The 23,581-nt window shown below is 43.2% G+C and overlaps 1 protein-coding gene across 3 annotated transcripts in view; it reads right to left on the bottom strand.

Annotated features, from left to right (window-relative positions):
- LOC140187171 (zinc transporter ZIP11-like) overlaps positions 1 to 23,581 on the bottom strand; it is an 840,422-nt gene that overhangs the window by 463,404 nt on the left and 353,437 nt on the right. The gene's annotated exons all lie outside the window — the stretch shown is intronic.

Below are 23,581 nucleotides of genomic sequence, written 5' to 3'. Positions count from 1 at the left end.
GGAATGTGTGGCGACACTTGCGAGCTGCATCCTGCACACCCTTGGGTGCATTTGTCGTTAATGCAAACAACGCATCTCACTGCATGCTTCGAAGTGCACGATAGATAAACTTGAATCTTTAATACTGATTTTAATAAGAATCTTTTGCTTTGCAGTAGCCTGCACACGGATGTCAAGCTGAAGAGCCAGGAAAGAAAATTCTCCACAAATCTTGGAGTTAATTCCAAACTGAATTTTGGAGGCAACATTCAAAGCAATAGTGTTGTCACATAAATCCATTAATTATGATGGTACAATACAATCAAGCCACAAACGTCACCCCATTATATTGCACCAGAACAAGCCAAAACACAGTCACCTATCTTTATTAATTCTTTCCCAAAAGGAACAATTCATTGTTTGGGGATCATAATGACTGAAAACATTCGTAATTATAGTGAGAGTAAGGCTAGAAAACTAAGCTGCATCTGAACAGCCAGATATTAATATTTTCATTACATCTGATTGGGAACTCATTGCAGAATTTCCCAAGTTAAAGCTACTTGCATGCTGAAAAGCGATTAAGCATGAGAATTGGCCATGATGTTGACATATTCCTTGTGAGGGATAAGTCAACAGACTTGAGGAAAATTAGCTTTAATCTGTTCGTCACACGAGAAGCACACTCTCCTAGCAATTTCCTTGGCTCTGCAAGAGGTTAATGAGATAGAAGTGGAATTTAAGAAATAATTTGAATCAATCACGTTCGGTTCCCAGGTAGTAGGACATCTGTGCGCACTTGAGACTTTGAGCAGTGGATCTGCTCACAACAAGTGGAGGAACGGACATGAAAAACCCAGCTGCAATTGCCGAATCTAGCTTTAAAGAAAAAACTGAACTGTTTATCTATAAATGGTTCCAGCAAGTGACTCATTCAAGTGAAGTCCTGTGATGGAGAAAAGGAACGAGGTATAACTGCAGTTTCACATAAAGCATCAATATGAGTATCGGGAGGCACGTTAAGTGGCAAAAGATATGCTAAATAATTAATTTTCTCAAAATCTGATTGAGATCCCAATTTGCTGAAGCAAGTCGTTTGCTGGCGGAGTGCTGTCAGTCAAACAGGTTCAAAATGAGAAGCTTCTCTGAGGATCGTCACCTCATCGTGGCGGAGAGGCTTGTGAGCTCCTGAGATCCCAAGACCGATGGCGAATGGAGTTTAGCCATCTGGCTCTTAGCTCCTCGTAGGGCCACCCATCTCAGGGAGGTCAACGGGGAGGTTCCAGGCAAAAAGCAATCCAACTAAGACTTTAACGGCGGTGCTGGCAGAAGATGACAACGTGTCACAACGGCAGTGAGGGTGGAGGAAGGCCACAGCAGTGAAGGATCGCCAGTCGTCTTGCACTCCAGGCCGCTGGACCCTGGCCCTGATCTGTCAAGCACCATCTGCTGGCTGGCCGTGCAGCAGCCTCCCTACGTTAAACAAAGTCACTCACAGGTGTTAACTATTAAGGGAACAGCCCTTAGGAGAACATCGTACTCGACTCGACGGATCCCCCTACTACTGCTACAAGAGAAAAGAGTCATAGATGGTTCAGATTGAAACTTCGTCTCAACATGACCAGTTGATAATTCCTCCCCCGTCCCTCCCCCCCATCCTTGGACCACCCGGACAGGAGCAATACAAACGTCAGGCTATTGTCTATTGATTACAGACCGGCATTCAACGCCATCATCCTCTCAGTACAAATCAACAAGCTTCAAAACCTGGACCTCTGTACCTCCCTCTGCAACTGGAACCTTGACTTCTTAACCAGGGGACTACAGTCAGTATATATATATATATAAAGGCATCCGTTAGTCTCATGAGACCATGGATTTGCGCCTCGGAAGGTGTCATTGCAGAGCAATGTGTGATTAAGTGCCTTGCTCAAGGACACACACGCTGCCTCAGCCAAGGCTCGAACTAGTGACCTTCAAATCACTAGCTGAACTCCTTAACCACTTGGCCACATGCCAACACACAGTGCAAGTAGGAAATAACATCTCCTCCTCGCTGACTATCAACCCAGGCGCACCTCAAGGATGTGTGTTTGGCCCACTGTTCTACTTTCTGTTCACTCATGACAGTGTGACGAGGCACAGCTCAAATGCCATTCATAAATTTGACAATAACACCACGACTGTTGGCAGAATCTCAGGTGGTGATGAGAAGTACTGGAGTGAGATAAATCAGCTGGTTGAGTGGTGTTGCGACAAACACCTTGCACTCAACGTCAGTAAGACCAATGAAATGATTATGGACTTCACGAAGGAAAAGTCAGGAAGACACACACCAGTCCTTATCAAGGGATCAGCAGTAGAGTGGGAGAGCAGCTGCAAGTTCCTGGGCTTAAACACCTCAGAGGATCCTGTGCCCAAAATATCAATGCAATCATGAAGAAGGCATGCCAGTGGCCACACTTCATTTGGAGTACGAGGAGATCTGGTATATCACCAAACACACAAGCAAATTTCAGCAAATGCAGTGTGGAGAGCATTCTGATTGGTTGCATTATTGTCTGGTATGGATGCTCAAAGAACTGGATCACAAGAAGATGAAGAGGGTTGTGGAGTCATCCAACCCTGTCATGGACACTAACCCCCCCCACTATGGAAGATATATAGTACTCAGAACTTAATACCTCAAGAAGGTGCCAAGCATTATTATGGATCCTCACCATCCAGAACACGTCCTCTTCTCATTAATGCCATCAGGCAGGAGGTAGAGGAGCCTGAAGATGCACACTTATCAATTTAGGAACAGCGTATTCCCCTCCGCCATCAGATTTCTGAAAGGTTAATGAACGCATGAAAATGAACATGCTATTTTGCTCTCCTTATGCACTATTTATCTATTTTATATATGTTATTGTAACGTCCAGCAATTTTAGTTGGCATTGTTCTGTACTTCTGCCGCAAAACAACAAATCTGATGACATATGTCAGTGATAATAAACCTGAATCTGATTCTGAGATGCTGCCCAACACGCTAGATTCCTCCAGTAGACTGCTTGTCACTCCAGATTCCAGCACCTTGCACCTGCACTACTGAGAGAGTCGCTCGAACAAAAAAACAACAAAGTTTTACATGAAGTTGAACATCTCATGAAAGTAGCATATTCATGAACTAATACCTCGCCAAAACAGAATCATTGACTGAAATGCTTGGAAAAAATACCAGACATGAACTTCAGAAGGAATAATGTCTGTAATTATGTAATTCATCAACAGCTTGCTTTTCTATTGTTCCAGACACTAAGCCTGAATGTTGTTTTGTCTAAATTGAACTTAGGTATTGCACTATGCTATTTCTAAAAGCTGGCATTTCTTTACCTAAGGGAGTCCTTTGTCACGCTCTCGGCAAGTCATATTTCATTATTTCTGAGCTATTCACAAGTCTTCAGCTCTCCATTCTCTGACCTGGAAATGCTTGATGATGATAATTATTGTGTTACGATAAAATAGTGCTTCATTTCTTGCATTCTTTATTTATAATTAAGCATGTTGTGACTTCAACATTCAGAACAAGAAAATTAAACCACCTACTGTTCCAATAAACACAAATAAATTTACATGCATTCATATCCATGCAATTTAATCTACTTAACTGAAATTGCTCTGTTTTCAACCAAAAAAAAGACAGCACAATTTTCCAATCCAACAACACGGTAGTGCAGTCGTTAGCATGGCGCTATAACAGAGCAATTACAGAGTTCAGAGTTCAACCCCGGCATCCTCTGTACAGCCTTCCCGTGGAATACTTGTGTTTTCTTCGGGTCCTCCGATATCCTCCCACAGTCCAATGGTTAATTGGTCATTGTAGATTGTCCTGTGGTTAGGTCAGGTTTGTAGGGGTTTGCTGGGGCGACTTGGCTCAAAGGGCCAGAAGAGCCGATTACAAGTTGCATCATTAAAATAAATGAATAAACATGCATTTCTACTTCAGCACCCATTCTCCAGTCCTCAGTGGTTAGTGCTCTCCATGGTCATTGAACAGTGCTGCCCTCAGACTCTAGCACGAGGTATAGTTCATTGGTCTTCTGTTTCTTATCAGCTTCATTTGCCAAAGTCACCCTTTTACTGTGGCTTCATCAGCCTCACTGGATCTCAACTGTCCCCCAGATTCCTTGTTTCTAATGCTGTTGCTGGATTCTCTGACATCAACTGCTTTAAGGCGTGACATCTCCTTGGTTATCACAGAGCTTGTTTGCCCTTCTTTCTCTTCCTCTGTCTGCATGTTCCAGTTGGACATTTAGGTTTGAATTTGTTTGCAGCTGATTAGAGTCTTTCTCAGGCTAGGTCATCTATTGGTCTCTGGGTTGGGCTGGAAGTAAACCATTGTGTTGCTGCAAGAGATTGAGGTATGGTCAGTATCTCAGTCTTCTCCTTATCGTATTAATGACCCGACTGTTTTTTTTATTATTGACTCCTTTACTTTCCCACTTTCCCAATGCGCTGACGATGCTGCATGAGTGAACGTCGGCTAACACACAAATTGTACAAGCAGTGAATTGTGAGCTGTTGCCTGCTACTGCCTGGTCTGGATATTGTATCTGGCAAACTGAGCATCAGCAAGAGAAAAAAGGCTGAATATGTGATTGAGTTAAAGTTCTGTATTTCAGAAGGAGCTGGAAAGATAATCAACCCACCAGGTAGCTTCAGATGTGAGGAAGGAGCATTACAGGAGAAAGGTCCAAGGCATTGTTAAAGATCCCTACCATCCATACCACTATTTCTTTTACCTCCTACCATCAGGAAGGAGGTACAGAAGCTTCAGGACTACAACTGTCAGACTGGGTAACAGCTTCTTCCCTCAGGCTGTGAGACTAACGAATACCCCACCACCACCGAGGTCTTGTCACTCGGTCAGCATGCTGTTTAAAGTATACTACACTGTTTACCTACGCTGCTTGCATTTTGAATTATATTTTATTAACTTATTTATGCTAATATTTTAGTTTATGTGCTGTGTGTTGTTATATGTTCTGTGAGTGCACTGTGGTCTGGAGGAGCATTGTTTCGTTTGGTTGTATATATGTACAGTCAGATGACAAAGAAGTCAAAATGTACTGTGACTTTCAAACAAGTTTGGTCCAGCACTGCACTTTCTGTTGCTTTGCTTCCATAGATCTTCACACTTCACGTTTTCATATGAAATTGTCCACTTCGGCATTCACGCCTGTCCAGTGCAGTGATTTACAAACTCTATGCCAGCTAATGAGAGCTTGGCTGTAGTATTTCCGTTCCCACAGAGTTTACAACTATGCATTCCTTCATGACTGAAAACCAATCCCTCAGAAGCGCCGAGTTCATTTCAAATGCTGAAGTACAAGGCAAGGCAGTAACAAGCACCTGCTGCTTCTTTTGCCAACTACATGCAATTCTTGTAGTGTTTTCTTGAGTAACGTGCCTTTGTAACTGATCCTTTGTCAATGGCTCTGTTCGAGGCAGACCCTTCAGAATACACACACTCCAACTCTGCATGTGCGCACTGTACAATTTACTGCTAGGTTGAAAGTTACTGAAGATTTTTGTTCTGCTCAAATCTGCCAGGATCCTTCATTTCTCCAATTAACTTGTGCCTCTTCAGTGCTGTTTTCAGATTTTAAGGACAAGCACGCAAACACACACGTAAGCGTGTGCGCACACACACACACACACACACACACACACACACACACAATACCCAAAGGCCAGAAAAGTGTTGCAGTGTAATGCGGTGTTAACCACACCCAGTCAGCTACAATGACCAGGCTAACTCATTGCCGTGTTCAATACCAGACGCCCAAACAGGCATATTAGTCCAAGCTGTCAAAGAAAGCACTAACCTCATTGATTGAGAAAACAATTCAAGGAGGTTTTCAGAACCTCCAAGAGTGAAATACTCCTACCAATTTGTGACGACTCAAAATGGAGATAACTCTCTATTCTACCCTCACTCAAGACGTTTCTCCATTTTTTCAAGCTAGACAGATCGATAACTCCAGTCCCTGTGTAGCTGTAGTTCAAGGCGGTTTTATTATTCACCAACGTGTCACAGTACTCAATGAGCTGGTATACAAAGCAAGTACTTCTTGGCATTCTAACAAAAGGCAGATTCAAATATTGACTGAAGTTCCTCCAACTGCCAACAAGTGCTTCTGATGAATGAATGAATGTATGAATATACAAGCAATTTTATAAAGGCCGACCTAATGTCGAAGGCTAATTGCTTAACAATGTGATAATGAGTAATCAACAGCTGTGAACCCCCAAGTAAGCAGTGATAATTAGAAATAAAATAACAATCCAAATCAGGTAAGACATAACACTCCCCATCTTGGGACTGAGACTCCCGAGTCAGGGAGTAGTTTCCTGAAGGGAGATGTAAAGAGGTGGAAGCAAGGAAATTCCATAGTTTTGGGTGTAGGTAGCTGAAGAAGAGAACACAAAGAATAGAAAGATACAAGATGCAGATAAACGAGAAACCCATTTGGCCCACCTGAATTAATCCATCTACAGAGATCTTACAGTCCTCTACTGGAAGCATTCAATTGCTTCTTGATCAATTCCAGTCATGAACAATTTTAATCTCCAGTCTCCTTGTAAGAATATTTCATATCTCAATCACTCATGAATTTTCTTATCTTATTCCTCTAGCTAAAGTACGCTTGCTTTTTTAAAAATATTTATAAAGTATTCCAGTGAATTTGTAAATGGAAAAGTAATAATCTACAACAGAATTCAGCAAATATCCTTTGACAAATGAAAAGAAAATTACATTTTATTGAAATTCTCAAATTGTGACTGAGATGTACATGGAAGGTGCACTGCAGCAACTCATTTCCAAGTAAATCTTAAACCTTGCGGCCTCTACTCGTCGGAGAAAGGCAGCAATCAAATGCGAAATCCACTTGCCGCAAGTTCAATACCAGGACACTCACCAACATGACAACTGAAACATCAAGAGTCCCTTCCCTCCCACAGATGCTGCCAGGTTCCTCCAGCATCTTGTTTCTTGCCAAAGATTCCAGCTTCTAAAGTCTCTTATATCTCCATTCTTACAGGAAATCCCATTGATTCATTGTCGTCAGGGAAAAGTTCTGGAATTCACTGAAAGCATCATGGGAGTACCTTCACCACTCTTACTCTCCATTCAGGTGTGACAATCACTGGTATTTAATGTCCTCTATTTCCTGGGTTGGACGTCCTGCTCACTTAAGAAAGCGCCTTCTGTAGTCTCTCCTTTCCAGGTGTAGTGATCGCTGCAGGACCACTGTTTGGCTTTCCATGCAGGGGGTCACTCGCATATGACCTCTCCTACACTACTGTCCCCACAGCAATGCCTTCACGTGGTGTCCCTGTTCTTACTGAGTTTGCTATGTCATGGTGCAACAGAGTGTCCAGCTGTATCACTGGGCAGGCAGGCTGGGCTCATCAGTCTTGTTTGGCAGCCAGCTTACAAGAGGGACAACTCTGACTCCAAACCCCAGTAGATGGGACTCGTTAGCCTTGCCATGCAGTCTGTCTAGAAGGAAAACTCCGATACTTAACCTGCAGCCTTGCGGTCACCTCATTGGTCGCAGCTTGCTGTGCCATTGCGGAACGTCCCCCAGCCTAAAGAGTGGAATCAGTGTGCAGGCAATGATCCTCACTATAAAGCTACATAGCGCAGGTGGGAAGCAAAGTTCTACAGCGAAGGAGAAGGGGAAAAAAAAACAGGTGTTAGATGACACTGGAAGTCGCGCTCTCAACTCCTTTACAGTAACCAACAATCATGTCATCACTCCTGATCTTCGTGAGTGAAGAACCAGCCATCATTGCCCTTGAACTAAAGGATACAGTTGACAGTCGGCCATATTGAGCGGTTTGGAGTTTCTAGAGTTGCACATTGGTTTACACAGATAAAGATGGCGGATTTCCCTTCCTGAATGACATTAGTGATTCAGATGGGTTTTTACATCCCTGCTATTTTGTCTTCACCCTTACAAATATCTGTTATTTGAATTTACTCAGTTACAGTGGTGGGGCTCCAATTCATGACTCTTGATCAAGAACCCAGGCTTCCAAAGACTCGTCACGATTGTACCAGATCCAAAAATTCAAAGTTCCAAGTAACTGTATTATCAAAGTACATATACAATGTCTATAAAAAAGTATTCACTCCCCCCCCCCGAGGTTTTCATGTTTTATTGTTTTACAACATTAAATCACAGTGGATTTAATGTGGCTTTTTTAAACACCGATCAACAGAAAAAGGCTCTTCTGTGTCAAAGTGAAAACAGATCTCTACAAAGTGATCTAAATTAATTACAAATATAAAACACAAAATAATTTGTGGCATAGGTATTTAGCCCCCCACCCCCCTTGAATATGACACACCAGATCACCACTGGTGCAGCCAATTGGTTTTAGTAGTCACATAGTCAGTTAAATGGAGATCTGTTTTTGGAGACCTGTGTGCAGTCAAGTTGTTTCAATTGACTGTAGTAAAAATACACCTCTAGTCAGTATCCTGGCAAAAACTACACCATGAAGACAAAAGAACACTCCAAGCAACTCCATGAAAAGGTTATTGAAGCACAAGTCAGGAGATGGATACAAGAAAATTTCCAAGTCACTGAATATCCTTCGGAGTACAATTAAGTCAATCATCAAGAAATGGAAAGAATATGGCACAGCTGTAAATCTGCCTAGAGTAGGACATCCTCGAAAAATGAAGTGACCATGCAAGAAGGGGACTAGTTAGGGAGGCCGCCAAGAAACCGACAACTCTGGAGGGGTTACAAGCTTCAATGGCTGAGATGGGGAAGACTGCGCATAAAAGAATTGTTGACCGGGTGCTTCACCAGTCACAGCTTTATGAGAGAGTGACAAAGAGAAAGCTACTGTTGAAAAAAACTCATATGAAATCTTGGCTAGACTTTGCCAGAAGGTATGTGAGGGACTCTGAAGTCAGATGGAAGAAGGTTCTATAGTTTGATGAAACCAAAATGGAGCTTTTTGGCCACCAGACTAAACACTATGTTTGGCATAAGCCAAACACCACACAGCATCAAAAACACACCACTCTACTGTGAAGCATGCTGGTGGCTACATCACACTCTGAGGATGCTTCACTGCAGCAGGCCCTGGCAGGCTTGAGAAGATAAACTGAATTCAGCAAAATACATGGAAATCCTGGAGAAATACCTGACTCAGTCTGCAAGAGAACAGTGATTTGGGAAAAGATTTGTTTTCCAGCAAGACAATGACCCCAAGCATAAAGCCAAAGCTGCACAGGAATGGTTTTAAAACAACGTTAAGTTAAGGAATGGCCAAGTCAGAGTCCAGACCTCAATCCAATTCAGAATTTGTGGCTGAGTCTGTTCACGCACGATCCCTGTGCAATCTGACAGAGCTTGAGCAATTTTGTAAAGAAGAATGGAGAAAAACTTCAGTGTGCAAAGCTGTAAGAGACCTATTCACACAGACTCAAGGCTATAATTGCTAGCAAAGCTGCATCTATTAAATACTGATTTGAAGGGGGAAAATGCTTATGCAGTCACTTATTTTGTGTTTTATATTTGTAATTCATTCAGGTCACTTTGTAGAGATCTGTATTCACTTTGACATGAAAGAGTCTTTTTCTTTTTTTTTAATTTTATTTTTTTATTTGGATAAGGAATTCACAAATATCATGTACTTTTTTCACACATACAACCTTTTCCATTTTTTTATATGTATAAAACTACAATTATTTATACATTCTTAAGTACACATTGAGATCAATGTCAAAAAAGCCAAATAAAATCCATTGTGATTCAACGTTGTAAAACAATAAAACACAAAAACGTCCAGGGGGAGGTGCTGAATGCTTCTTATAGGCATTGTAAGCCATATACTGCCCAGAGATTCATTTTCTTGCAGGCATTCACAGTAGGACAAAGAAATACAATAGAATTCATGAAAAAAAACTACACACAAAGACTGACAAACAACCAATGTGCAAAAGAAGACAACCAGTGTAAATACAAAAAAGTAATACTAAATAAACAATGTGGAACGCTTCCAGTGAGCTGCTGCACCTTTTTGGTGTCGCTAAGCTCCTCGGTCTCATTGTCGTTCTTATCAAACTATCTCTGGTTCTTCTAGGTAGAGAAGCCAAGTGTCTTTTCACAGGTCAACCTACAAGTTTTGGCTCCTATACTCCCTAGTTGACATGTTCTCTATCAGGCTCTACCTAAGACTCTCGCTGTACCCCATCCATCAGTTGTTCATTAATTCTTTAGGTCACAGGTAGTCTGGTGACCTTCAGCATTTAGGTACTTGTACAGGTGTTTTTTGTTTAAGGATAGAGCTTCCAGTTCAGAAATGTCTTGCATTCAGAGTAGATACACTCCCTGACTTCACTGTCACTTGCATTAAAAGCATAATGCTGAGAGGTAAGATATGAAGTGCATCTAGCTCCTGAACCCCGGGCAAGATTTGACCATCAGTATGCTTCTCACTCTTACATTAAGTCTACAATGGGTTGACCTACAGGGAGTACCTTGCTAGCAATTTCCTTCTGAATGATTGGCAAAAGGTATTGTGACGTTCTGGGTGGGTGGGGGGGGGGCGCATGGTCAACAGCCTGCCCCTGCATTTCTAATGACCAGTACTGTTCATTGTTCTTTTGTTAAAATGCTTTTGTGGGATTATGGTGGGAAGTTCCAGTTCATTTCTTGTTACATTTTAACTTGGGTTAGACAGTTATTTGCTTGTGTATTTGTGGGTCACCCTGACTGTAACCGGGGTGTGTGATGGTCACCTACCCCTTGGGTGTGAGACTGGTTGGGTTCACTCTGCGGGTCATGGTGTCCGGTCTGGTTTGTGTCGATCACACTAAAACCGTTGTTGACAGCGCTTTCTCGTCTGTCATTACGGACCAAATGCTCGCCACATTGGTGTCAGGAGTGGGATGCAAGAACGACGATGGGATTGAAGAGCTATGACTTCGGACAGAGTGCCTTCAGTCCCGGGGAATAAGACGAGGGACCGCGCAGTACGCTTCCCCTGCACCCACAGGCAGGGCTCATGCAGACGAGATCCGGAGGGAGGACCTGGGAACAGAGCAAAGCGCATCACTCACCTCCATAGCAACCCGCACCGGAGAACCCAAGACTCTGTAGCCATGGGAGGATGGGCACCATGGCAGACGCCGCCAGAAGAACAGGAAGATCAAAGGGCCATGACGATTTGAGCCTCAAGGTCTACCCTTGGAGCTCCCCAGATACGACGGTAAACCAGCCACGTAGCACAACGGGTGGAGCCCCAGCAAGACAGCAGTGTACCTGGCTCTGGAGGGAGATGCCCTGCGAGCCCTCCTCGACCTAATGCCGGCGGAGAAGCGTGATCACAGGGCACTCATAGCAGCGCTAGAGCAGCGTTTCGAGCAGAGGCCGCGGGCGGAAGCAATGAGGAAAGAACTGTGCAGCAGACGGCGCTGTATGGGAGAAATCTCGGGGGCGCTTGCAGCAGATCTCCGCCACTGTGCCCGGCGTGGCAACCTCCAGTTCCCTCCCGCGGCTCTGGAAGAGCTCACCCTCCACGCCTTTGAAAAGATGCTGACGCCACAGTGCCTTCGGCAGCGTGTTCCCCTGACGCCGCCATCATCGCTGGACGAGGCGCTGGCCGAGGTGGAGAGAGCAGAAGCGATCTTGGCGCCCCCCCGCCAAAGTGTTCCAACATTGCGCTGCACGCTGAGAGCCCAGGCTAGTGTCACCGAGGGTGAGGAGGAAACTGACGAGGAGGAGCCCGGGAGACAGTTCCGAACAGCGCTGCGACGACCCCGCCGCCAGCCACGAAATGACCTCAGCTACCAGTGCGGCGACGCAGGTCATTTGGCCCAGGATTGCCCCGCACTGGCACCACGCCACAGCTCAGAGCAGCCATCAGGAAATGCTGAGTGCAAATCGCTGCCCGAATCCTCCAGCACAAGCCCTCCAGGTGGGCCGTTTGGGTGAAGAGCAAGGCTTCTACGTGGACTGCGTGATGGAGGGGTCAACCATCACTATCATCCGTCCGGTGTTCTCCCCGCCTGGGTGGTAACGATGATGGTCCAGCTGGCCACCGGCGACTGTGTGGCAATGCGAGGGAAGAGGAGGCCGCTCATCGCAGTGGGGAAAACCACAGTGGAGCACGAGGTGTGGCTCGCCGACATCCGAGAATCCTGCATCCTTGGCCTGGACCTGCTGTCCCGCTGGAGGGCCCGCGGGGATGTGTTGGGGGCAGCACTCTACCTCGGTGCCAAAGCCATGGCTCTCCGGCAGGGTAGCTCCAGAAAGCGGTCCCAGCGGGGGAAACAACCACCATCAGTTTCACAACGGCCCACGGCTGTGCAGCACACCCGGCAGCGGCCCGACACAACACAGATGAACCGCGGGCAGCGACGGTGACATTGCTTCTGGTGACGACCTTCCCACCATGGACCAGCAGCTGCACAGTGAACAGGTGAGCGATTCTGTGCCAGCCAGGTAAGGGGATGGCTGAGTGTGGGATGAAGGCCGGAGTGGGCAGAGCTCTCTGCCCTGAACCCAGAGACCAACGCCCTATACTCGCAGTGGGGAACGCTGGAGGTCCACCACGGGTTGCTGTTCAGGCGGAGGCAGTTGTCCAATGGTGACAGACATCTCTTGCAGCTGGTAGTCCCCCGGCGGCTCCACACCACGGTGCTGCGGTCGGTGCACAGGCTGGTGGGGGCCAGCCATCTTGGGGTTGCAAAGACGTTGGGAGGCTGCGTGAAAGCTTCTACTGGCCTGGGTACAGGCAGGATGTAGAGCTGTCCGTGCACTGCAGTGACACTTGCAAATCCCAGAAGATCATGGTGCCCTGTCTGTTTCGTGTCTATCACAATAAAACAGTTGTTGAGTTAAAGAGCTTCCACGTCTGTCATTATGGGCCAAATGCACGCCACAGTATGTACGTTTCAGCCCACTGTACAAGCAAGCTACTGAATTACAGATTTACATTAACCACTGACAGATATTTCTATTAGTGGGTGAATACCAGGGTAGACAGAAGCAATTCCCTGGGAACACACTTATACTTTCCATCTCATTTTAATAACCAGTACTGATTATCTGTACAGCAATAAAGTGCGCGTCATCGCAATTATTTATTCAAATTAGAAAATAAGTTGACTGCAGGAAACCATCAGTCCTCTTCTAACACAAGGGAGTAATTAAAATGATATATTAAATGTCATTCTTCTGTTCTACAGACAGATAAATTACAAAGATAACATTGCCTCCGATATTTTGAGCATTCTGTTACTTCTGACTCGTGCTTGGCAACATTCGCACACTACTCATGCAAAATAGATTCTAGCAAAACATTATCACTAGCATCTGTAATATCTTTATTGGATGTTTTTATAAAGGAAATAACATCCTTGCCATGGGCTTAATTTGTAAACAAGCCCGACAATACAAATTGCAATTTAGATGCAAAGATAGAGCAAAGGAAAAGGAAAGGACAGAAAAGAAGGAAATTAAGTTATTCCATTCTCTAAAACAGCCATTCCAAGCAAGGACACTTTCAACAATGAGTACAAAGCAAACAGAAATCATTGTTTCCACACTATTTGATTAACAGATCCAAACTCTCTCATGCCTCTGCAGTGGAATAGCTGATTCTTGCACCCAAGATGCCTGTCAATTACTTCATTTCTCCAGAATATTTTCTAAATTAAACTGATTCATTCTGCATGACATTCAAAGAGCTACAATGGCATCTGTGACATTGTTCTCTGCTGCATTTTATTAGCAATGAGATGTACTGCTCCAGACCTCACACATTTGGGGCAGCAGAGGACCCCAGCCACTTTCCTCCATTAACACTATGTTCCTTGATTCACTGACTATGAAAACCTCCACAGTATCTTTCTTGAACGTATTCAGTAACAGAACCTCCACGCCTCTTTTGAATTGAGAATTCAAAAAATTCCTTATCCTTTGGGTGAAGACATTCCTTCTGAAAAACTGAGCCCTTGATCTGAGACTGCGAACTCTTGATCATCACACTCTGGCCAAAGAAAACATTACCCCTGCAAATACTCTGTCAAATTTGTCTGTGAAAAATTGAGTGATATCGTATGAAATACTGCAGCCAGTCATCCTGGTATCCTGGCCAATATTTATCCCTCAGCTATAAAACAAAAAGTTGGCCATTATCAAATAATGCTTTTGGGAACTTGATGCACTCAAACTGACTGGTATCCTTCCTGTAATACAATGCAGAGTTAATTGATATAAAATACAAATACTCAGCAGAGAAGCAACTTTTGTGGTGAGGGAAACATAGCTAACATTCTGGATACTCTGATGAAATGAAATGTCAAATCTCTACCTCTCCCCACAAATGCAGCCTGACCAATAGAGTATCTCCAGCATTTGATTTTTTTTTGTTTCTAAAACGGTATATCCATTTGGTTGTCAGTACAATAGACTACAAGTCCCTCAGAATCCACGTAAAAGAAAATTAGGTATGCCAACAAAAACACTCAAATACTTCTATACAAGTACCGTGTAGGCTGCCTCACTGTCTGGTATGGGGAGGGGAGGTACTACACATGACCGAAAGAAGCTGCAGAGGGGCGTAAATTTAGTCGGCTCCATCTTGGGTACTGGCCTGCAAAGTACCCAGGACATCTTCAAGGAGCAGTGTCTCAGAAAAGCAGCATCTATTATTAAGGACCCCCAGCAAATACTGTAATCTATTTATGGATTTTTTTCCTTCCATATTATGTATTGCATTAAAATGCTGCTGCTAAGTTAACAAATTTCACATGCTGGTGATAATAAACCTGATTCTGATTCAATTATAGTATTTTTTTTTTAACTTTCAGTGCCAACATTCCCATTAAAGTGCTTTTGCTAGCTTCAAGCAGCAGACTTTGTTTTTCATTGAAACTACTATGCATCCAGGAATTGATCAGGGCACCTTGTTCATTTACCCCCCCCCCCACCCCTCCATCATAAATTCAATTGCTACATAAACATGATTTTATCTCTTTTTTAATTCACTTTTAAATATTCAGAAGGTACAAGTTGTCCTTTATTCTACACTGATCTGCAAAAGCATTTTTTGCGTTAAGGGATAGACCTTGCTAATACACTCCTCCCCTCCTCAAATTATGGTCACACTGTTGAATTGCTGTGTCTAATTTAAAGTATTCCAGTATGACATCATGGAATATGCAACGTACTCAAGCAACAATGAGTAAATATGAGTGAAATATAGATTATATCATGTATTCTGAGAAATGACAGGTCAGAATACCATGGTTATGCATTAAACTTGAAGTATCGAGCAGTCAGAATCTTTTTCCCAGGGTAGAAGTAACAAACACTTTTTAAAAAAAGATTAGCTTTATTTGTCACGTGCAGAACAAAATAGTGAAACACATTGTATGCATCAAATTAAATCAGTGAGGTTTGTATGGACCAGAAATGTCACAACATTTCTGGTGCCAACGTAGCATGCCTACAACTTACTAACCCTAACCATACGACTTTGGAATGTGGGAGGAAACCGGAGCACCCGGAGGAAACCCACACGGTCACAGGAAGAATGTATAACCCCTCACAGGCTGCAGCGGGAATCGAACCCTGATCTCACAGTCATAAAGCAATGTGCTAACCACTAGGCTACTGTGCCATATGTTAAACTAGAGAGGACAAAGGTGCACAAGGCAAGATTTTTTTTGCACAGAGAGTGGTAGGTGTCTGGACACACACTGATAGAACAAACTGCAACTGCAAAGTTTAAGAAGCATTGAGACAGATTCTTGAACAGGTTGGGCATGGAGGGATATGGTCCGTGTAAAAGCAGGTGGGATCAGTTGAATTCGGCATCATGGTCAGTGCTGACATGATGGTCTGAAGAGCCTATCTCTGTGCCACACTGTTCAAATTTCTATCTGGCAGCACAGTAGTGTAGTGGTTAGCATAGTGCTTTATAGTACAGGTAACCAGGGTTCAATTCCCACCGCTGCCTGCCATGACTGTGTGGTTTTCCTCCATGTGCTCTTGTTTCCTCCCCAGTCTAACCATCCTGCTGACAACCTACGTCTCACAGACATTCATGGACGGATGGAGGAAGAGAGTAACAGTCAGGTAAGGAACATAGTGCGACTGCTTACCATGGGAAGGTGCCATAACTTCCTGGCATATTCTGGCACGACCGGGTATGATCAGAGAAGGTAGGCACATAGAGTAAAATTCACGACAATGGCACATTACCGAGACTGTGGGAGGAAACAAAAGCACGTGGAAGAATTGTTCATTGTGAATTGTCTTGTGATTAGGCTAGGATTAAATTGGGGGAAGGGCCAGAAAAAGGCCTATTCCAGGCTCTGTCTTAGGCTACGTCTACACTAGGCCGGATAATTTTGAAAACGCCGGTTTCGAGTAAAAACGTAAGCGTCCACACTAAGCGTTTTTCAAAATATCTCTGTCCACATCAGACGGATATTTGGGCGAATCTCCTCCTACTGGGCATGCGCAGGACACACAGAAAACAAGCGAAGAGGAAACGATATACTTGGTGCACATTTGTCCGGTTACAGAGTAGAAAAACTTAAAAGGAATTGCTCTTGGTTCTCGCGCAAGAGGACTTAAAACAAAAAAAAAGTACTGGAGGGTATGGAGGCAACCGACAGGGAGTTCACGGACAGTATGACCTGGCTGACGACGAACATTGAAAAACTGACTAACTCTGTTACATTAATAAAGCACCTTGTTAAATGTATAAAACGTCTGCATCAGTGTAATCTTGTATTTCCATACAATGTTACATTAGGCTGTTATACATCTATTGTCAGAGAAGTACTTGCATAAATAGGTAAAGCACCTTCATACAAGCAAGGACAGAAAACAGGGCAAAGTGAGTTTACTTATTTATTCAGAAAGCTATGGGTCAAAGTATTTGGTGAGTACATTTCTAACTCTTCTGGCTTCAGTCTCGTTGCTGTCTGTTCTGAAATTGTTAGGTTCTGCGAAGTGCAGAATCAAATATTGCCGTGATGATTGTACGCTCTAGTATCAATTCTTTGGTGACAATAAAGCACTAATAATAAGAAGAATAAGAAGAAAACAATGAAATGCCGCGTTGTCGCCATCTGTTCCAGCACGTCATGACAGCGGTTTTAAGAAGCTCCGGTTACCCCGTACACACTGCAACGGATATTAGGCGTTTTCAGATTTATTCGCTCTGGAGACCGTTTCTGAAAGTCTCCGTTTTCGGGGCCGTTTCAGTGTGGCTGGAAGGTCAAAACGAAGAGAAAAAGCTTTGTTTTCAAAATTATCCGGCGTAGTGTGGACATAGCCTTAATTTTTATTTTTTTCTTGAGGCAAAAGATTGTAAGTGCAGATAGATGCATAGTTCAAGGTAACAGATTATTTTTTTCCCTGTGATAAAGGAACAAAAGTCACACACAAGTACAAAAAGTGGTAAAACTTACAGCAACACACATCAAAGTTGCTGGTGAACGCAGCAGGCCAGGCAGCATCTGTAGGAAGAGGTGCAGTCGACGTTTCAGGCCAAGACTCTTCATCAGGACAAACCTCTGCACCTCTTCCTAGAGATGCTGCCTGGCCTGCTGTGTTCACCAGCAACTTTTATGTGTGTTGCTTGAATTTCCAGCATCTGCAGAATTCCTGTTGTTTGCGTAAAACTTACAGCAGCAGGTTTTACCATTTTCAAAGAACAAGTGTCTCTTTTGAATGACAAAAATATATAATTTGCATATTTCAGCAATGCTGACATCTCCAGACAGGTGGTAGTGAAAAGTAATAAAAGCTTGGATTTAAATATTGCTTTCACGATCCCAGAACCTCTAACAGTGTCACACAGCCACTGAGTGCTTCTGAAGTGGATTTACTGTTGTAAAGCAGGCAATGTCACCATCAATTTGCATGCAATAAGTCTCCACAAAGAGTAATCCAATGACAACCAGATAACTTTTATTTTAGCACTGTTAATTAAGGGATAAACATTTGCCAGAATATTAAGGCCAATTTCCCAGCTCTTTAAAACAATACCAAGAGATCCATTTCACATCCACCAAGAGGAGAAATTGAGGCTCAGTTTTGTATCTGATGTAAAATACAGCTCGACAAAAGTGCAGCCACACCCACAGTGTCCTTTCATATTTCTATGCTAAGTTTCTGGTAATGGCTTTGATCTCACAGCCTTCTGACTCCAAGGCCTAAGTGCTAATGCACTGAGGTAGTTCTGCAATTCTACAGCATCAATCAATAATACTTGAAGTGAAGCAAAGAAAACATTAAAATGGCTTTGAGTAAATCCCTTTCTCAGAGAAAGCTGGAAGATCACACCGAAACATTACAAACAATGATAGTGAGAAAAGCATATAACAAGCTTTTGATAAAAGCAGATTTGCCTGAAAGCCTTATATTTCTACAGACATGGAATTTGCTGCAGGGCTTAGTATCATTTTGTTTTTATTTTTAACAGTGTGTATGTGAGTTCAGTGGGGGGAGTTCTGGTGAGGACAAAAGGAATCGGGGTGGGACAAGTGCAAGAAAAGTGGGTCTTTGTTAGTTGGCACAAACCTCCAGTTTCCATAAGACATAGGAGCAGAATTAGGCTATCCAGCCCATCGAGTCTGCTCCTCCATTCTATCGTGGCTGATTTATTATCCCTCTCAACCTCATTTTCGTTCCTTCATCCCACAACCTTTGATGCCCCTACTAATGCTACAGTATTCCTGTCTATGCGCAAACAGGGTAAATACTTCCGGCCTCTTTCACAGAGTTGTGAAATCAAGATCTATATCAGGGGTGGCCAACCTTTTACATTCCATGCGTCAATTTTTTCACACACGAGTTCAGATGCGCCATACAACTCTTGTACCCCCATTTAATTCTTGTAAAAAATATGTTAATATAGACATATTTAGCATTTTACATGATATATTGATTTAATATAAAAACAAGATAAACATTACTTACCTTAATGAGACTTTTAACAAATATATTTTGTCTTTTTTTGATTTCTTCCTTTTACTTAATCACATATTCTTTCCGTAACTCAAACCCAAGCTCTAGCTTCAGTTTTCCTTCTACTTCAGTCTGATGTTGTGTTTTATAGTGTCTATTAAGATCATGTCTTCTATTATGTGAGAAAGTGTTTTCACAAACAATGCACAACGGTTTTCCTGACAGACCCGCTATAAATAAGAACTCATTTTCCCACTGTTCGTTGAATTCACACTTACTATCACTTTCTGCTTTTCTTTTGCTCATTTTCTTTTGCACTTTGATGGGTAACTGAATGTAAAAACAAGGCTTAATTTTCGAAAAAGTTCAAAACTGCAAATGTTCGCAAAGGGCGAACAAAGCACAGTTCCGTAGTGCACGAGTGTCAATTGTAAACTGACTGGCAAAAACCTACGACACACCGTTGGTGCAGACGCCTGGCGCCTCAGGATCAAACAAGTATCAAACTTGTTATGGAAGGACGGCAGAACAAAAGTCCTTCTTTCCTAGTTGACTCATTGAACTTTTTTTTAAATTGAAAACAGATTAATGTGAAAGAAGATAACATTCGCCAAAAGATGTGCACGGAAGAATAAAATCGCTAAAAATAATTGCTAAGTTTTAGATTTATTCTCAGTAAAACCCATTTCTAACTCTAAGCTACTTGAATTCCAGTTATAGATTTTTTTCTTCTACAAATCGGTTTTTGGTTAAGACTTTTTTTGCATGAGTAGGCTTACTTTTTTAATATTATCACTGGGGTGCAATGCACCACTTCTAATCATCCAATGCCCCACTTTGGGCACCTACGCCATAGGTTGGCCATCCCTGATCTAGAGGGTGTGGGTAATTAGTGGGGAAGAGTTTCGATGGGAACCCGAATTTTTTCTACAGGGAGGGTGGTAGGTCACATGGAATAACCTGGCAAAGAAAGTAGTAGATCTAGGTACAGGTTTCCCCCGCTATCCGAAGGTAGAGCGTTCCTATGAAACGGTTCGTAAGCCGGAAGGTCGTAAAGGTAAGAAGCAATTACCATTTATTTATATGGGAAAAATTTGTGAGCGTTCACAGACCCAAAAATAACTCACCAAATCATGCCAAATAACACATAAAACCTTAAATAACAGTAACATATAGTAAAAACAGGAATGATATGATAAATACACAGCCTATATAAAGTAGAAATACTTCTCCACAATCATTGCCTGCACTGTTCTCCGTAGCAAAAATCTCATGCAAGCACTCTCAGCAAAAACACGGTGCAAGCGCTCTCCGGTAAACTTTAAGCTATGAAGCTGCCAAATCATACCAAATAACGTATAAAAATACACGGCCTATATAAAGTAGAAATAATGTATGTACAGTGTAGTATCACTTACGGGAATCAGGAAGACAGCACAGACCACACTGATGATGGTGTGTTAGGCTGAGTTGTCGGAGGTTGGGGTGGTGCAGTGGCCCCCACCCTCTGGGCCGCCAACCGATACGCGAAGCATGCAGGGGTACAGCGGTAGCCAGGACGCACCCAGCACATCTTTAAGAAAAAAGCCGAAATAAACAAGCTAATTAATTAGGTGTCACCCGGCACGTAAATGTCAGCCCAGATCAGAAGCGACGCAATCGGCAATCACCTCTGATCTGGGCCGACATTTACGTGCCGGGCGGCACCTAATTAATTGGCTTGTTTATTTTGGCTTTTTTCTTAAAGATGTGCTGGGTGCTTCCCGGCTACCGCTGCATTCTCCGCGAATTGGTATCTGTCCGCGGCCAGGGGGTTGGGGTGCTGGGACACTGGGGTGTCATCTCATCGTCGTCTGTTTCCACGAGGGCAGGCAGCTCACCTTCTCCTATGACTGCCTGCCTCAATGTCAAAGGTCAAGGATCGTCTGCTGAAGGCTTGCTTGACTGCTAGCCTCGCGCATTTTTCTATCGTACAGTTCTTTGTAAGCACTCAAACCATCTTGCAAATATGCCCTAAACCGACGTACCCTTTCAAAATTAAAGTCGTACTTTTCTGCAATCATTGCAGCGAAAATCTCACGCAGTTGCTTCACGTTCAGTTCCTGGACGAATTCACTTTCGGTCCGTTCGCTACTGCATTCAGTTTCAATTATCCTTTCCTCTTCCAATTGCATCAGCTCTTCATCTATCAGTCCTTGGTCATGGGATGCCAAAACCTCTTCAACATCATCTTCGTCAGCTTCCACAAGCCAAACTCACTTTGTCCTTGCTTCGTTCACCACGATCGAAACGCTTAATTATGTCTAGTTTTACGGTAAGTGTAACACCTTTATGAGCTCTTTTAGGCTTTTCCAATACCTTAGAACTCACCTTGCAAACGGCTGTTCACAGGCACGTGTTTAAGCAATGCCGGATAGAATACAGTTCCAAATCCGGGGGAGGAGCGGCTGCTCGAGGTGAGCGCTGCTTTTTCTGCGCGCTGCCTTTTTTCGTAACAGTGAAAACACCTTCTGTTAGCGAAAACAGGGAACTAATGTAGGTCTTTTGTAACAGTGAGGTTTCGTAAAGCGAGTGTTCGAAAAGCGGGGGACACCTGTATGTACAGTGTAGTTTCACTTACCGGAATCGGGAAGACACCAATAAATTGTTATTTCATCACAGTCAAACACTTGCTTATACAAATAACAAATAACCACCTCCTGTAATTATTTTCTTCAGTTCTGCTGGGAATTTTTCAGCAGCTTTGGTATTAGCCAAAGCACTCTCTCCAGTAAACGTTAAACCATGAAGCTGCCCTTGCCTCAGAAACTGATCAAACCACTCATGACTACCTTTAAATTCCACTTTCACAACACTTTCATCACCATCGTCCAGTGCTTTCTGTTTCAGCTTATTAAAAAGACTGACTGATTTCTCCTTAAGTATAAGAAAACTTAACAGAAAACCATGTTCTGTACAACCATCAATCCACTCAAGCAATAGAGTTTCTATTTTATCCATTATTGGATGCCGACTAAGAGAGACCACTTTGCTACGAGCAGAACCAATAGTAACATCGGCAGCTTTCAAAATTCTTACTCTCTGCGTATAAATTCTTACTCTCTGGCGGGAGGAGAGAGCAGCACACTGTGCGTGCGCAGCCCTCCGGTGAAAAATGATATTGTATCCATTAAATAGGGGCCGTGGATAATTCTGATTTGATGGAGACGGACGTGAAAGCACAGAGGAACATCTGGAGAAATTTCTGAAACGCTCGTTCACTGCTGTCGTTACTGCATGGTCGGGAATTCTCCGGAGGGAAGGCCTCAAAATCCCCGGCTTTGGCTGCTGTTGGCGACCGAGATTGAGGTTGAATCGTGCAGACAGAGATGGCGCTCAGTACTCGGTGTCGGAGAGCTGATTCAGAGATTCGAAGTTTTCGGATGACAGAGACAGATTGTGGTCGGGCATGGCAGGGAGAGTTTTTCTTCCTTCTCCCGTCTGCGTGAGATGTGGGACATTTGAGAGACTTTGAACTTTTTACTTCTTCATCAAGTTATGGTATTGTTGCACTGTTGTAACTATATGTTATAATTATGTGGTTTTGTCAGCTTTTTCAGTCTTGGTCTGTCCTGTGTTTTGTGATATCACACCGGAAGAAATATTGTATCATTTCTTAATGCATGCATTACTAAATGACAATAAGAGAGGACTGCGTGTCTTCATAATCTAAATAGTGCGAATGGTGGCCGTAGGCAAGTTCTATGCGCGGACAATGTCCTTACTTCGTTCACCACGATTGAAGTGCTTAATTATGTCTAGTTTTACACTAAGTGTAACACCCTTACAAGCTCTTTTAGGCTTCTCCAATACCTTAGAACTCATCTTGCTAACGGATGCACAAAATAAATCGAGATAAAGCACGTGTTTAAGCGATGGCAGCTAGAATGTAGTTCCGGGGGAGGAGCTTGGCTGTTCAGGCGCACACTGCTTTTTTTTGTAACAGTGAAAACACCTTCTGTTAGCGAAAACGGGTAACTAATTTAGGTCTTTCGTAACAGCGAGATGTCGTAAAGCGAACGTTCGGAAAATGGACGGCCACCTGTAGAACAACAACACTTAAAAGACATTTGGACAGGTACGGGGACAGTGAAACACTTGGAGTATGGGTTCCTAAGCTGGAGTCCACATACCTCTTACCTAATGTTATTGGTCCATGGTACAAAAAAGGTTGGGAACCCATGGTTTAGAGGGTTTTGGCCAAACATGGGTAAGTGGGACTAGCTTGGATGTGCACCTTGCTCAGCAATGGCAAGTTGGGCCAAATAGCCTCATTTTGTGCTGTACAAAAATGACATTTGTCAACCTCTGATTAAAGATACAATGATGAGAGAAAATTGCCTTCTATATTCTCAGTAAGGTGGGCAACGCTGAAGGAAGATAGTGTACCTTTTACTGAACCACACAAGAAAACCCGACGATATCTTCCTATCATAACTAATTTGTGATCAAAGGTGCTTTTCTACATATCAGTAGAATCAGAACAATATTTCCACTACATCCAGAAACTAGACATTTGATTACATATGTGAACTCTGTCCTTTTAGAAGTGAAGT

This window comes from Mobula birostris, chromosome 24 (genome assembly GCF_030028105.1).
Source record: "Mobula birostris isolate sMobBir1 chromosome 24, sMobBir1.hap1, whole genome shotgun sequence".
Taxonomy (NCBI): domain Eukaryota; kingdom Metazoa; phylum Chordata; class Chondrichthyes; order Myliobatiformes; family Myliobatidae; genus Mobula; species Mobula birostris.
Note: the sequence above shows the minus strand (reverse complement) of the source record. Positions and strands in the feature narration are given on the sequence as shown.